The following is a 14,272-nucleotide window of genomic DNA, read 5'->3' as shown; positions in this document are numbered from 1 at the left end:
CAGCTATTTATATATCTATCTATCCATCCATCCATTTCATATTTATCCATCCATCCATCCATCCATCTATCTATCTATCTACCTATCTATCCCTGTATCTATTTATCCAGCTATTTATCTATCTATCTATCTATCCATCCATTTCATATTTATCCATCCATCCATCCATCTATCTATCTATCTATCTATTTATCTATCTATCTATCTATCTATCATCTCAATTTACAGAGAATCATCCATATAGGCCACTTTAGAAATAACAAGGCCTAAATAACAATATGACTATATACTGTAAGTTTTAGATGCATATTTAGTACAAATAATTCTAATAGAAATAAGTTAATCAATATCCAAATTAATTATTAAAATAATATTTTCCCTGACTTTTACAGTATTCATATTTCCCTATCCCCCTTATAATTATTTATTAATTATACATTCAAGTATTAACATATGTATTAATAGATTAATAGCACATTGTTCAATATTACTTTCTAAATTTTGTAATTCTAATATATTTCACTTAACCGACATTAATCCATTTTAGTCTATAAATTATATATTATTTCAGACAAGGTAAAGATTGTGTTTTACTCCCTTCACTTAAATCGAACATTAAGCTCGGATCTCTCTCGCTTTTGCTTGTAAGGAATATTGTTAGTAAATTTTCTTTTACGGGAGATACAAAAGGCTGGAAGGGGAGCAAAAATTGCCAAAGGCTGAATGCTTGATGCTTGGAACATTTATCACTATGATCATGTAGGGTAAATGATTACTTTATTCCAGATTAATCATAGCAGCATCCCTATAAAGCATCTACTTTGTACCGAGGGAGGGGGGTTAACAGCATTGCAAAAGATAGACATAAAACATACTCATATAATATCACATTACACAATTATTATAAACATTTTCACAACCTAAAAGTTATTTTTTTCCCTTCTCTTTTTCTCAATGTAAATATCACACCCTATGAATAAACCAAATCAACAGGTTTCCAATAACTAATTAATGCAGATTTCTTTTGATACTTAATTATAAAATATAATCAATTAGCAAATGTATGTAATTATGATAAACAATTGAAATCTTAAAAAAAAAGCATTAAAAAATTTAATTTAGGCAAACAAATATGTAATTTGTGAGAATATGTAAATTATGTAAATGTGCAAATGATGAAAAAATATTTGAGTATTTATCATATATATTAATCGTGCATAATTTTCATTGAGTTAATTATAAATAAATGTAATTATAATTTAATTTTAATTATTTTTAGTTGATTTTTTTTAATGTATATTTTAATTTAGGGCAAGAGTGCGTAAAAAAAAAATAACAACAAAAAAAAAGCAAAAAACAAAGTAAGTGGTCACTCACCCTCCATTTGTACCTTAAATGTAATTATAACTTAATTGAATTTTAATTATTTTTAATTTTAATTATCTTTCGTTGATTTTTTTTCTTTATATTTATATTTTATTTTATGGCAAGGGTGCGCAAAAAAAGCAAAAAACAAAGCAAGTGCTCGCTCACCCTCTGGTTGTATCATAAATGTAATTATAACTTAATTGAATTTTAATTATTTTTTATTTTAATTATTTTTAGTTGGTTTTTTCTTTATATTTATATTTTATTTTATGGCGAGGAAGGGCAAAAAAAAAAAGCAAAAAACAAAGCAAGTGGTCACTCACCCTCTGGTTGTACTATAAATGTAATTATAACTTAATTTTAATTATTTTAACTTTTAATTATTTTTAGTTGTTTTTTTTTCTTGATATTTATATTTTATTTTATGGCGAGGGTGCACAAGAAAAACAGCAAAAAAAAAAAAAACAAAGCAAGGGGTCACCCACTCTACAGTTGTACCATAAATGTAATTAGAACTTAATTTAATTTTAATTATTTTTAGTTGATTTTTCAATTATATTTTATTTTATGGCAAGGGTACGCAACACCCCCCCCCCCCAAAAAAAAAGAAAAAAACACCAACAAAGCAAGTGGTCATTCATCCTCCAGTTGTACCATAAATGTAATTATAACTTTATTTATTTTTTATTATTTTGGGTTAATTTTTTTTCTTTATATGTTATGGCGAGGGTGCGCAAAAAAAACCAAAAAAACAAAGCAAGTGGTCACTCACCCTCCAGTTGTACCATAAATGTAATTATAACTTAATTTAATTTTAATTATTTTAAGTTGATTTTTTTTCTTTATATTTATAGTTTATTTTATGACGACAGCGCGCAAAAGAACCCCCCAAAAAAAAACAGAAAAAAGGAAAAAACAAAACAAGTGGTCACTCACCCTCCGGTTGTACCTTCCTAAAATCCTCTTCCTCCTCCCTTTCAGTTTAATAAGGGATATCTGATGGCCTTGCAGCGTTAAGGTGCCACTGTGCTACCTCAAGCAGATACTCTATCGCTCATGCGGCGGGTCAGTTCAATTGTATAGTATCATTTCCATATGATACACTGATAGCAGTCCACAGCGAAATAGCTGAATCAAGGCTTGGACCGTCAGCCTGACAGCTGGGACAGTTCCTGCTGCGGCTTACTTGTTAATCAATGTATTACACGGATATTTTACCAACATGGAGACTAACCGGCTCAGACCATGGAGAGTAAGATTACGACAATCAGACATTCAAATTAAAAGATTTTCGCAAGGTGGGGAGCAATCGGCTCAATATATATATATTTTTTTTACCACTTTCTCCCATTAAAATAAATTTAATTTCTATTTTCCTATGAAAAAGGAATTATGAGATTCCATTTAATCTACTTAGTCACATCCTTAAGTAATAAAAAAGGGTTTTTTTCCTTCTATTCCATAGTTTTAACAGCATTCAGCAAAAGAGTAAAAAAAAATATTATAAATGAATAAATAAAAAACCATAAAAAAATACAAGAAATTAATAAATAAAACAAGAGTAAAAAAATACAATAAATAAATAAAAAAGGGTAAAAAAAAATACAATAAATAAATAAAACAAGAGTAAAAAAAAACAAAACAATAAATTAATAAATAAAAAAGTGTAAAAAAATACAGTAAAGGAATAAATAAAACACGAATAAAAAAAAATACAATTAATGAATAAATAAAACAACCAGTCGCCAAATTATTATACTTACCTACACAGTGTGATAGACAATAGTTATTATTAGAATCATATAAAAAAAAAAGAAAAGACACAAAAGACCAAAAAAATCACTGTCATTTTAATGAGTCAATTAATTAATGCTTTGCAGGAAAATATGTAGGCATGAAATTTGAAGAGGCGCAATTAGATCGAGACAAATACAAATATTTACATAGCACTCATCAATCTTCTTTAATAGAAGAGGGTTTTCTGCGCCGGCACGTTACTGCAAAAGTGTCACACAGAATTCTTCCTGTCACCACTAAATGCAGCTCCGGGCGCAATCTTTAAAAAATACTAACATGTACAAAATGCATTTGTGGGGAAGAAGGGCTATGTCATTCAATCCTTACATGCGGTACCACCCTGTATTATCCGAGCAGGGAGCCGGAAAATATTACTGGAGCGTCACTGATTCAGAAAAAGCTCCAGTATGTGAACGGTTAACTCAAAAATGGTGGAAATATCTATAAAACACTGTATGTTGTAAAAGTAGTAGGTGACTATGTGTTAGAAATCTATCTATCCCTCTATCTATCTATCTATATCTATCTATCTATCCCTCTATCTATCTATCTATCTATCCCTCTATCTATCTATCTATCCCTCTATCTATCTATCTATCTATCTATCTATCTATCTATCTACCTCTCTATCCATCTATCTATCTATTTATCCCTCTATCTATCTATCTATCTATCTATCTACCTCTCTATCCATCTATCTATCTATTTATCCCTCTATCTATCTATCTATGTATATATGTATCCCTCTATCTATCTTTCTATTTATTTATCACTCCATCTATCTACCTATCAATTTGTCTCTGTTTTTATCTATCTAACCATCAATCCCATATATATATATATATATATATATATATCCCTCTATCTATCTATCTATCTATCTATCTATCTATCCCTCTATCTGTCTATCTATCTATTTATCCCTCTATCTATCTATCCCTCTATCCATCCCTCTATCTATCTATGTATCCCTCTATCTATTTATCTATCTCTCTCTATCTATCCCTCTATCTATCTATCTATCTATCTACTTATCTATTTATCCCTCCATCTATCTATCAATTTGTCTCTGTATTTATCTATCTATCTAACCATCGAACCCATATCTATCTATCCCTCTTTCTATCTATCTATTTTTTTATCTATCTATCCCTCTAGTTCATATCTATCTATCTATCTGTCCCTTTTTCTATCTATCCCTCTATCTAGCTATCTATCCCTCTATCTATCTATCTATCTATTTATCTATCTATCCCTCTAGTTCATATCTATCTATCTATTTATCTATCTATCTATCTATCTATTTATCTATCTATCCCTCTAGTTCATATCTATCTTTCTATCCATCCCTCTATCTATTCGTTGAAAAATTATTATTTGTAACACATTTGCATATTCCACAATTTAAAGAAAACTCTGAATCACTACATTAAGTTGCCATTTTGAAAAACATTAATTTTTTTATTTTCAAAATGTTGTACTGTCTTCATCTTATTCATTCACATTTATTTTAGAGGATGACATAAAATATTGGGCTACAATCATTTTTCTTTTCTCTTTTTTTCTTAGATATTGGAAACTCAGTCTCTGGAAAGCTCCACATTAAAACCGATAGGAGGCCCAAAATATGCGACCCCACTACAATCGTGGGACCGCCGTAGGTTCATTGTGAATATTTAGCATTGTACATAATGATATTTTGCTTTAGCAATGATTTTGGTCATATTTCTAAGGCGTCGATGTTTGGGTAGACTCTTGTTGTCTTCTACCTGTCCCACTGCGTAATTGGAGATGTTGACTTTATCTACCCGGAGGTAAGAGCTCTCGGGATGAGGGAATGACAGATCCCGACCGGCGCTGAAGCCGTTAACGTTCATGTACACTGTCAGGAACCGAGTTATTGCTTGCCATTTAAACAGGTAGTGTGCTCGCTTCCTGGAGAGATTTTGATATTTCTGAGGTACATCATATAATCACTAACAAGGTAAGGAGCTACATACATCAAGGTCTCCTGTGCTGGCATATCATGTTAATTTTGTTCCCTCTCTCGCTCTCAACTCAACACGTGACTGAAAGAGAAAGGTCACATCTTCTGTCGCTTCTGCCTGACGAATTCTCAGAGACGCTGGGCACGGAACTGCAGATAGTTAAAGGCAGCTGAGCAAAGCAATCAGCCATTTTCTGTATGAATCGTAAAAAAAAAAAAAAAAAAGAAAAAAACCCTCCATCTTGGGCTAAGGCGAGAGATTAGATGTCTAGCAGACTCCCCACACCCAAACCATTTATTACACATTTCTCCAGCCTTTTATCCTCATACTGCTATTTTCTTTTCTCTTGCTAAGGGATATTTTAGCAAAATTAGGAACCAAAGGTCTATGAACGCTGCGGAGACGAGACAGGATTGTTACCGGCTTATGAAGTCGTAACTAGCCGGGTAGATTTAGGAAAAGAACAATAGTCACCACCAAGAGAAAAAAGGCATTGAAGGTTTATGATGCCACTGATGGTCATTAGTCTTAAGCACCCCACGTTGCATCCTATTGACCCCATATTTATTAAAGTCTTCTTGGAAACTATTGAATACATCACGGTTTCAACCAACTGCTGCCAGTCTATACCGATATTATATCTGAGTGCAAATACAAGTGCAAGTAATGAAACACCAGATCAGGGTGGACCACTTGGGGTAACGAGGGTCCTCTGATTGTCCTAAACTTTCATATAATAATGGGGCCCAAACGTCCAGCAGAAAACATTACTATTTCAAGATGACTTTAGAGCTAATCATTGACTACTAGAGTCTATTAATTATGAAAATTAAAGGGAACTTGTCAGTCTCTTATGCCCTCCAACCCAGCATCATTGCTACCTGTGTGCCCAAAGTCCTTGCCTAACCAGCCCTGTATAACGCTATTCACTAATATGAATGATTAAAAACGACTTGTAAATGTCGCTGTCCCTATGCTAATTAGGACTTTGACTGGTCGCAGGGACGTTAATTCCCCTGACTAGTCAGCCCTTTTTCCATGTTATCACACCCTTGTAATCACATGATTTCCATGAACCGGCGTCACCACCATCTCCTGAAAATCTTGCGCATATCCATGGCTCATTTCATCTGTACGCCTTTGTACACTTCCCGACTTCATGAGGCCACTGCTCATGACTGGAAGTTCTGAAGACGTGTACATGAGCCATCTTCTGAACTTTTGTTCACGCGCAGTGCGCCTAATGAAGCCGGGAAACATCCACCCTGCTTCTGAAGAACATTGACAAGGCCAAAATGAGCCATATGCGCATGCACAAGATTTCCATTAGCTGGCAGTGATGTCGGCTTGTGGAAATCATGCTATTATTATGCCCACAGGTGAGTGATAATATGGAAACATAGTCTGAGGAACTAACAACCCCTTTGACTAATCAAGGCCCTAATTAGAATAGGGATAGTAAGGTTTGTAAGTAGTTTTTTTAAGCATCCATATTAGTGAATAGAATTATACAAGGCTGGTCAGGCAGGGAATTTGGACATACAGGTAGCAATGCTGCTGGTTTGGAGGGCATAGGGGACCGGACAGGTTCTATTTAAATTTTATTGAAGACACATAATATATGTATTGGACACATGTCTTAATCATTGAATTCAGGCTTTAATTCTGTGTCATTGTCCGAATATAACATTGGGTACCTCACTTCTGTTGTTTAAATCTGGCCTTTCGCCCACAGTGTATAACATCCAGCCACTCGCCCCTGGTGCATAACATTCGGCCCCTTGCCCCTGGTGTATAACATCCAGCCCCTCGCCCCCTGGTATATAACATCCAGCCCCTCGCCCCGGTGTATAACATCCGTCTCCTCATCACCGGTGTATAACATCCGGCCTCTCATCCCCGGTGTATAACATCTGGCCCCTCGCGCCTGGTGTATAACATCCAGCCCCTCGCCCCGGTGTATAACATCCGTCCCCTCATCACCGGTGTATAACATCTGGCCCCTCATCTACGGTGTATAACATCTGGCCCCTGGTGTATAACATTCGGACACTCATCCCCGGTGTATAACATATGGCCCCTTGCCCCAGGTGAATAACATCAGGCCACTCACCCACAGTATATAATATCTAGCCTCTCACCCCAATGTATAACATTTTGTACCTTGCCCCCTGGTGTATAACATCTGGCCCTACTGCTCCTGTGTATAATATCCGGCCCCCCACCCCTGGAGTATAACATCTAGACCCATTGCCTCTAGTCTGTAACATCCGGCTACTTGCCTAGTGTATGACATCTGACCCCTCACCTATGTGGCCGAACAGATGCATGTAGCCTTACATCACCAAGCACAATACCGAGCATTGGAGTAGTGTAAAGCCGCTACCACTGGACTCTGGGTCCTATGAATTTATTCGCTCATCTGTCATATGTGTTGGCGAAAGTCTTCCTTGTCCTCAAAGAAGAAACTACATTTTTACCCAAGTAACAATAAAGAGTGCATACTCTTCAATGTATAACGCCCAAACAAGTTAAGTTTTAAAGAGTAAATCCATTAAAAATTTGAAATTGCGCTTGATGTGTCAAGTATATTAGCACATTGCTAATATGTATGTTCTCGAAGCACCAGAAGGATCTATTTTGATAGAGACCCACTTTTGTACTGATCAGAAATTTCTGTTTCTGAAAATCGAACCCAACAATTGCCAAATTTCAGTAATAAAAATAATTGACAAAGGGGTATAATCCCACTATAGAAACCAGAAGTCATGGATTTATAGGCTGACGGCACAGATTTCACCAAAATGATCTCACATTTACCTAATACATAAGATAATTTTGATCATCTACAATCTATATTAATATGCATTGCAATTTCAGTTTTCATTTATCAAGATAGTATAAAGGCCACTTTACACGCTGCGATATCGGTACCGATATCGCACAACATCGCCCAGACCCGTCACACTACTTACCTGCCCTGCGACTTCGCTGTGACTGGCGAAACGCCTCCTTTCTAAGGGGGCGGTTCGTTCAGCGTCACAGCGACGTCACAGCTGCGTCACTGAACCGCCGCCCAATAGAAGCGGAGGGGCGGAGATGAGCGGGACAAACATCCCGCCCACCTCCTTCCTTCCTCATTGCCGGTGGCCGCAGGTAAGGAGAGGTTCCTCGTTCCTGCGGTGTCACACGTACCGATGTGTGCTGCCGCAGGAATGAGGAACAACTTCGTTACTGCTGCAGCAACGATATTAGAGAATGGACAATGCAACAATGCAAAATCGCTCAAAGGTGTCACACGCAACGGCATCGCTAAAGCGACCGGATGTGCGTCACAAATTCCGTGAGCTTGAGCGATGTCGCAGTGTGTAAAGCGGCCTTTAGCGTAATTAATGACAAATTAAGACAAATAAATTCCAAGGATTGTCATTGTGATCATACTTCATTATAGCATACATTGTAATGGTAAGTGTTGATAGTAACACAATAGGCAGGCAGGCGAGCATCCAAGATTTAGCAGTTTACTATCAGACTAGCCTTTAAAGCCTTTCCAATTTTCCAGGATCAAATGCTGGCGACTACCAAGTAATTTGTGACGGTGTGGTGTTATCACAATGCTGCTTAACAGGAATTAAAGTCAAACTATTAGAACTACAGTAGTCCTTCTCCCACATAGCACTATGGAGGAGTGGCAGTGATAAATGTTATGTCTACGTTTCTGGCTCAGAATTGGAGTTATCAATTTTACCAAAATATCTCAGATCTAAAAAGATACATTTTGGCAAAAAGTAAAAGTTCCTTTAAGGGGTTGTCCACTACTTTGACATCGATGGACTATCCCTAGGATAGGTCATCAATGTCTTATCAGCCGGAGTCCGACACCCCTCACCCCCGCCGTTCACCTGTTTTGTTTTTTTTTTTGTCCCGGCAGCAGCAGGCAGCCGGAAATGCTCAGTTCTGGAGCTGCTCCGTCTACTGATAGTGGCCGCAGCCGAGTACTGCACATTTGCCACCTATTGATTAGAATGGGAGGTGGATGTACAGTTCCTGGCCACGGGCGCTATCAAAAGGTAGAGTAGCGCCGGAACTGAGCATTTCCGGCTGCCTGCTGCCGCCGCTGAAACCGGAAATGGCTGATCGATGGGAGTGCTGGGTGTCGGACCCCAGCCGATCAGACATTGATGACCTATCCTAAGGATAGGTCATCAATATCAAAGTAGTGGACAACCCCTTTAATGTTTGACTATGGCATCAAACAGAGGTCTGCACATGAATTAAGGTACATTTATACTAGTTGATTTTAAACAACCATCTTGTTTCCTGATTATTGGCCTGTCTAGACAGGCTGCCTATCACCACACAAATGAGCTTGCTTAAAATTAATTGTTCTCGGCAGCACATTGTCCTGTGTAGACAGGACATGTGCTGCCGAAAACAATGTTTTTTGTACACGGATGTGCAGTTTGACTGTTGGCCTAAAAACTAATTAAACAACTGCTGATCAGTTCATTAGTCTACAATCGGTGGTTGTTCAAATACTTAAATAATTTTTTACTTCCAGGGTCCATATCTCACTACCTTCCTTTATAGACAATCATCTTGGCTATCTCATACATAAATTTGACTTCCATCTATTCAGCATATGATTAGTTATACACATTCTTGTAATGTCTCTACATTGTTACTGTTTTGCTTGTTGTGGTGGGAAAATCTGGTCATGAAGAATGTTAAAGGAAAAACCCTTTTTCTGGTGAACAGGAAGGGATTTGGTCCAGTAGAGAGGTCGTGGGAACCCAAGGAGAACATTCACACTCCTCTTCTCCTAAGGAAACTCCTTTCAGGCCTGGTGAGGGGGGATTGTAAGGAGGCACGGTCTGTAATGCTGTCATCCCTGCACTGTCTGACATCCTCCACTCGGCAGGGACGCCGACGTACTCACCGCCATGGCCGCCCTGCTTGTTCCCCTGATCCTTCTACGGTCTCTGCACCCCAGGTATCCTGGCAACATCCAAAGGGCGCGTGCTCCCAGTCTCTTAAAGGTGCAGGCCCTCTTATCTGATCCTGCCCCCGAATCGTCCTGCCTGCCTCCTGTACCTGCCTGTCTATCCTGTCTCCTTGAGGCTCTGGTGAAAACCCGGTAGGCACTTAGTCACGCCTATCCAGGGTAACCCTGGTCCGTAGCGCAGTGGGTCCACACCCAGTAGCGTAACATCCCCGCAGTCCTCAGACCTGAACAAATTGAATACTTGTGGATAGAGTTGAACAAAAAGCTGTTTGTATACCCAAGTGAGTCAAACCAGTATGCACCAACATTGGGACCATGTAGAAGAGACCTGGGATCAGACTTCGGTTGAGATATGCATGAATCTGATCGAGGTCATGCCCAGAAGGATTCAGGCAGCACTGAAAGCTAAAGGTGGATTTACAAAATACTAACAAAGTAATAAAAATTAAAATTTAGATTTTTAGGAGCAAAACATTAACAATGCAGTGACATGAGAAGAATCTGCATAACTAATCATGTGCTAAATAGTTGCAACTCAAATCTATGTATGAAATAGCCAAGATGATTTTCTATAAAATGAAGGTGTCACACGCTCAAAGCTGCAGTGGATTGTGAGATATGGAGCCTGAAAGTTAAAAGTTCAAAACATTGTTACTCTTTTGCTTGTCGGTGTAGCTGTGCTTGGCCAGTGTAAATGTAGTCTTGGGAAGATATCTGTCTTCTTGACAATGTCTAGACTTTATAGCCAGTAGTTTCACCACTCATTGTTACACTTTGAAAATAATTTGGTATTGTTCCAACTATCATGGCAAATAGATATATTATCCTCAAATAAAGTGGTTGTCCAGTGAAAACAAGTAGTCACCTATCCATAATTTACTGATTGCTGCGGTCCAGCCACAAGATACGCTCTGACTGGCAGAACGTGGCACTTCTATCCTTTGTATATTGGAACAGAAGTGCACATGCTCAATCTATACAAGCTTTACACTGACTACTTTACATTGTATCAAAGTCTAAAGGCCCTGTCACACACAAAGATAAATCTTTGGCAGATCTGTGGTTGCAGTGAAATCATGGACATATTGTTCCATTTGTACACAGCCACAAACCTGGCACTAATTGTCCACAATTTCACTGCAACCACAGATCTGCCGAAGATTTATCTCTGTGTGTGACAGGGCCTTAAGGGATACTTTACACATTGCGACATCGCTAGCATCGGCTAGCGATGTTGAGCGCGATAGTACCCGCCCCCGTTGCACATGCGATATCTGGTGATCGCTGCCCCAGCGAACATTATCGCTACGGCAGCTTCACACGCACATACCTTGTCGGCGACGTCGCTGTGACCGCCGAACAATCCCTCCTTCAAGGGGGAGGTGCGTTCGGCGTCACCGCGATGTCACTAAGCAGCCGGCCAATAGAAACGGAGGGGCGGAGATGAGCGGGACGTAACATCCCGCCCACCTTCTTCCTTTCGCATTGACGGTGGACGCAGGTAAGGAGATGTTTGTTGTTCCTGCGGCTTCACACACATCGATGTGTGGTGCTGCAGGAATGACAAACAACATTGTATCTGCAGCTGGAGCGACATTATGAAAATGAATGACGTGACACAGATCAGCGATTTTTGACTTTTTTGCGCTCGTTCATCGTCGCTCCTAGGGTTTACACATTGCGATGTCGCTACCGACGCCGGATGTGCGTCACAACAACCGTGACCCCGACGATATATCAGTAGCGATGTCGCAGCATGTAAAGTACCCCTTAGATCTTCAGTGTTGTCCCATGAAAAGATATAATAAACTATTTAAAAATAAGTCCGGGGTGTACTCACATTTGTGATATATTGTATACAGGCCAACAAATGACTGAACGGAACAAAACAGTTATTAACACAATTATTCTGCCGCCTTACTGCATCATGGTAGCAGTGACATATTCCTGGTTTACAAGGGGTGATGTGCTGCCCATGCTGGCATAAACTATCTAATCACCATCATGTCTACACAAGAACAAGGATTCTTATGAATCGTTTGCCGATTTTCGGTTGATGTAAATGCACCTTTAGAAACTTTTGCCTAACTTCATCCCACTTACTGGACGGATTAATTTCACTCTAATATTTGGGAGCAAACTGAGCCAGAATTCTAATGCATTCATCTTACAAAATTTTCTTAATTGTTCTTATTCCTTTGACTATGAAATTCCGATTAAGGCATATTTCAGAATTATTTTGCAAGTGTCCGTATTATGGAAGGTGGATTCAGTGGAGTGGTGGAAGGATCAGGTTAATGACCAAGCAACGCCTCATCAACGCACATATATTTCTGATACAATGTTGATCTACACTCCTATGGAGCTTCATCGATATTACCCAAGTCTACTTCACTACCTGAAAGGTGCTTTACCAGAAGTGGCATTGTGAGGTCAAGTGGAGAGAAGAGGATCGCTGCACAGGATATAATCGTAGACCATTCGACCAGACAATGGCGGCTCTACTCCTGACTTTAACCTAGGTCCCTTGTCGATGTTACTGATCAGTGTTGTACCTGATAGCATAACCATAGGAGGTGAGTGTAACCCACCCCATCTCTTCATCATTTAACCTATCGATACACACAATAGCACCTCTTGTTTTTTATCTTTTGCTTCTGTGTATTATAGAAGTAATATACGGATTCTCCTACTTCTACTGAACTAAACCAAGACCACAAGAGGCATCTTTGGATGGTTAAATGTTGCCTAATATGTCTAAAACCAGCCCGAATATCTATCTAATTTTTTTTATTTATTTATTTAATTTTTTTTTTTTAAATTACCATTAAAATAAGGATTTTTTTTTCTGTGCCACTATGTTTTAACATCTGTAAATTGCTTTCTAATTTGTCAACACCTCTGCCTATTCACAATAATAAAATAAAGCCACAAGTCCTTACCTTTCATGTCCAACTTTGAGTGGGTTCTTATGTTAGTAGATATTTGTGCTTCCTCTTTCCATCACTCTGAGCGTTTCACTTACTGCCTAGAAATAAATAATATAATGTAAAAACATGGCAGACTGACAAGTAGAAACATATTTCTCCCTGTCGGTAAGTGTAAGTTATAAACTTGTGATTCCTGCCTGGTTTCACTAGTGACAGACAAGACTCCCAAAGGGTTAGGCCCCCACCTCACATGGAAGGAAAGTATTGATGTTGTAGTGACATATTGGCAGACAACTACATTTGTCAGAAATAATTTAAGGTAATTTCTTCAAAAATGAAGATAATTGGTGTAGAGGGAATACATCTCCAGGGTTTAGACAACGTGAGTAGGTGAAGAAACCATAAAACACTTTAGATATAAAGAAAAAAGCCTGACTGCTGATGAGAAACTTGTCTGTCCTTCGATCCACTTGCCAAGATCTCATAGATCTCGCTGGTTGTAAACACGTGAGGAACTTTGCTTGTGCGATATTCAGCCCTTTCAAGTGTTCGTTATCTCTTGCTTCTAATTTTGGCATGACCAGCGTGATAGTTTTCGTCATGCATCAGAGTCTTAGCACAATAACTACTATCAACAACCCAACTTCTTATAGACAATTACCAAAAAGTGCTCTATAAAAAATAGAAAAAGAGGTCTTCTGAGGGATGGTCTCCCCAAGAAAAATGACCGGTATTTGTAATATCTAGTTGAACTGAAAATATGTCACAGGAATAGGTGGTCTTCTTGAAGAAGTAAGAAGGAAACACGGCACTTCTGTAGGTGGTGCACAAGTAGGATCCAATCCCGTAGGCAATGATAAAGAAGACTTGGCACTCAAACTTGAATTATGAAAGAAGGTGAATTTTATTTCTAGACACTAACCAGTAGAAATGTTTCGGTCTGTATTGGACCTTCCTCAGTATGCAGTGATGGTTAAGTGGAGGATTATTATGGAAGAAGCAGGCGCTTGCTAACTTTAGTGGTGGACACTGCAAGTTCTTCTGGAGCGCCTGCTTTTGCCAGGATACTCCTCCACTTAACCACCAATTTACACTGAGGAAGGTCCAATATGAACCAAAACAATTGTGCTGGTTAGTGTCTGGGAATAAAAATTACCTTCTTTCATAATTCAAGTTTTGAGTGC

The 14,272-nt window shown here is 38.4% G+C and overlaps 1 long non-coding RNA gene across 1 annotated transcript in view; it reads right to left on the bottom strand.

Moving 5' to 3' along the window:
* LOC142254560 (uncharacterized) overlaps nucleotides 1–14,272 on the bottom strand; it is a 577,678-nt gene that overhangs the window by 239,258 nt on the left and 324,148 nt on the right. Inside the window, exon 2 of the long non-coding RNA XR_012727256.1 lies at nucleotides 13,101–13,186. This is a non-coding gene — a long non-coding RNA (uncharacterized LOC142254560). The remainder of the gene's footprint in view (nucleotides 1–13,100; nucleotides 13,187–14,272) is intronic.

The sequence above is a fragment of the Anomaloglossus baeobatrachus genome, chromosome 10 (genome assembly GCF_048569485.1).
Source record: "Anomaloglossus baeobatrachus isolate aAnoBae1 chromosome 10, aAnoBae1.hap1, whole genome shotgun sequence".
Taxonomy (NCBI): domain Eukaryota; kingdom Metazoa; phylum Chordata; class Amphibia; order Anura; family Aromobatidae; genus Anomaloglossus; species Anomaloglossus baeobatrachus.
The sequence above is the reverse complement of the archived record's forward strand: the minus strand, read 5'-3'. Positions and strand labels throughout refer to the sequence as shown.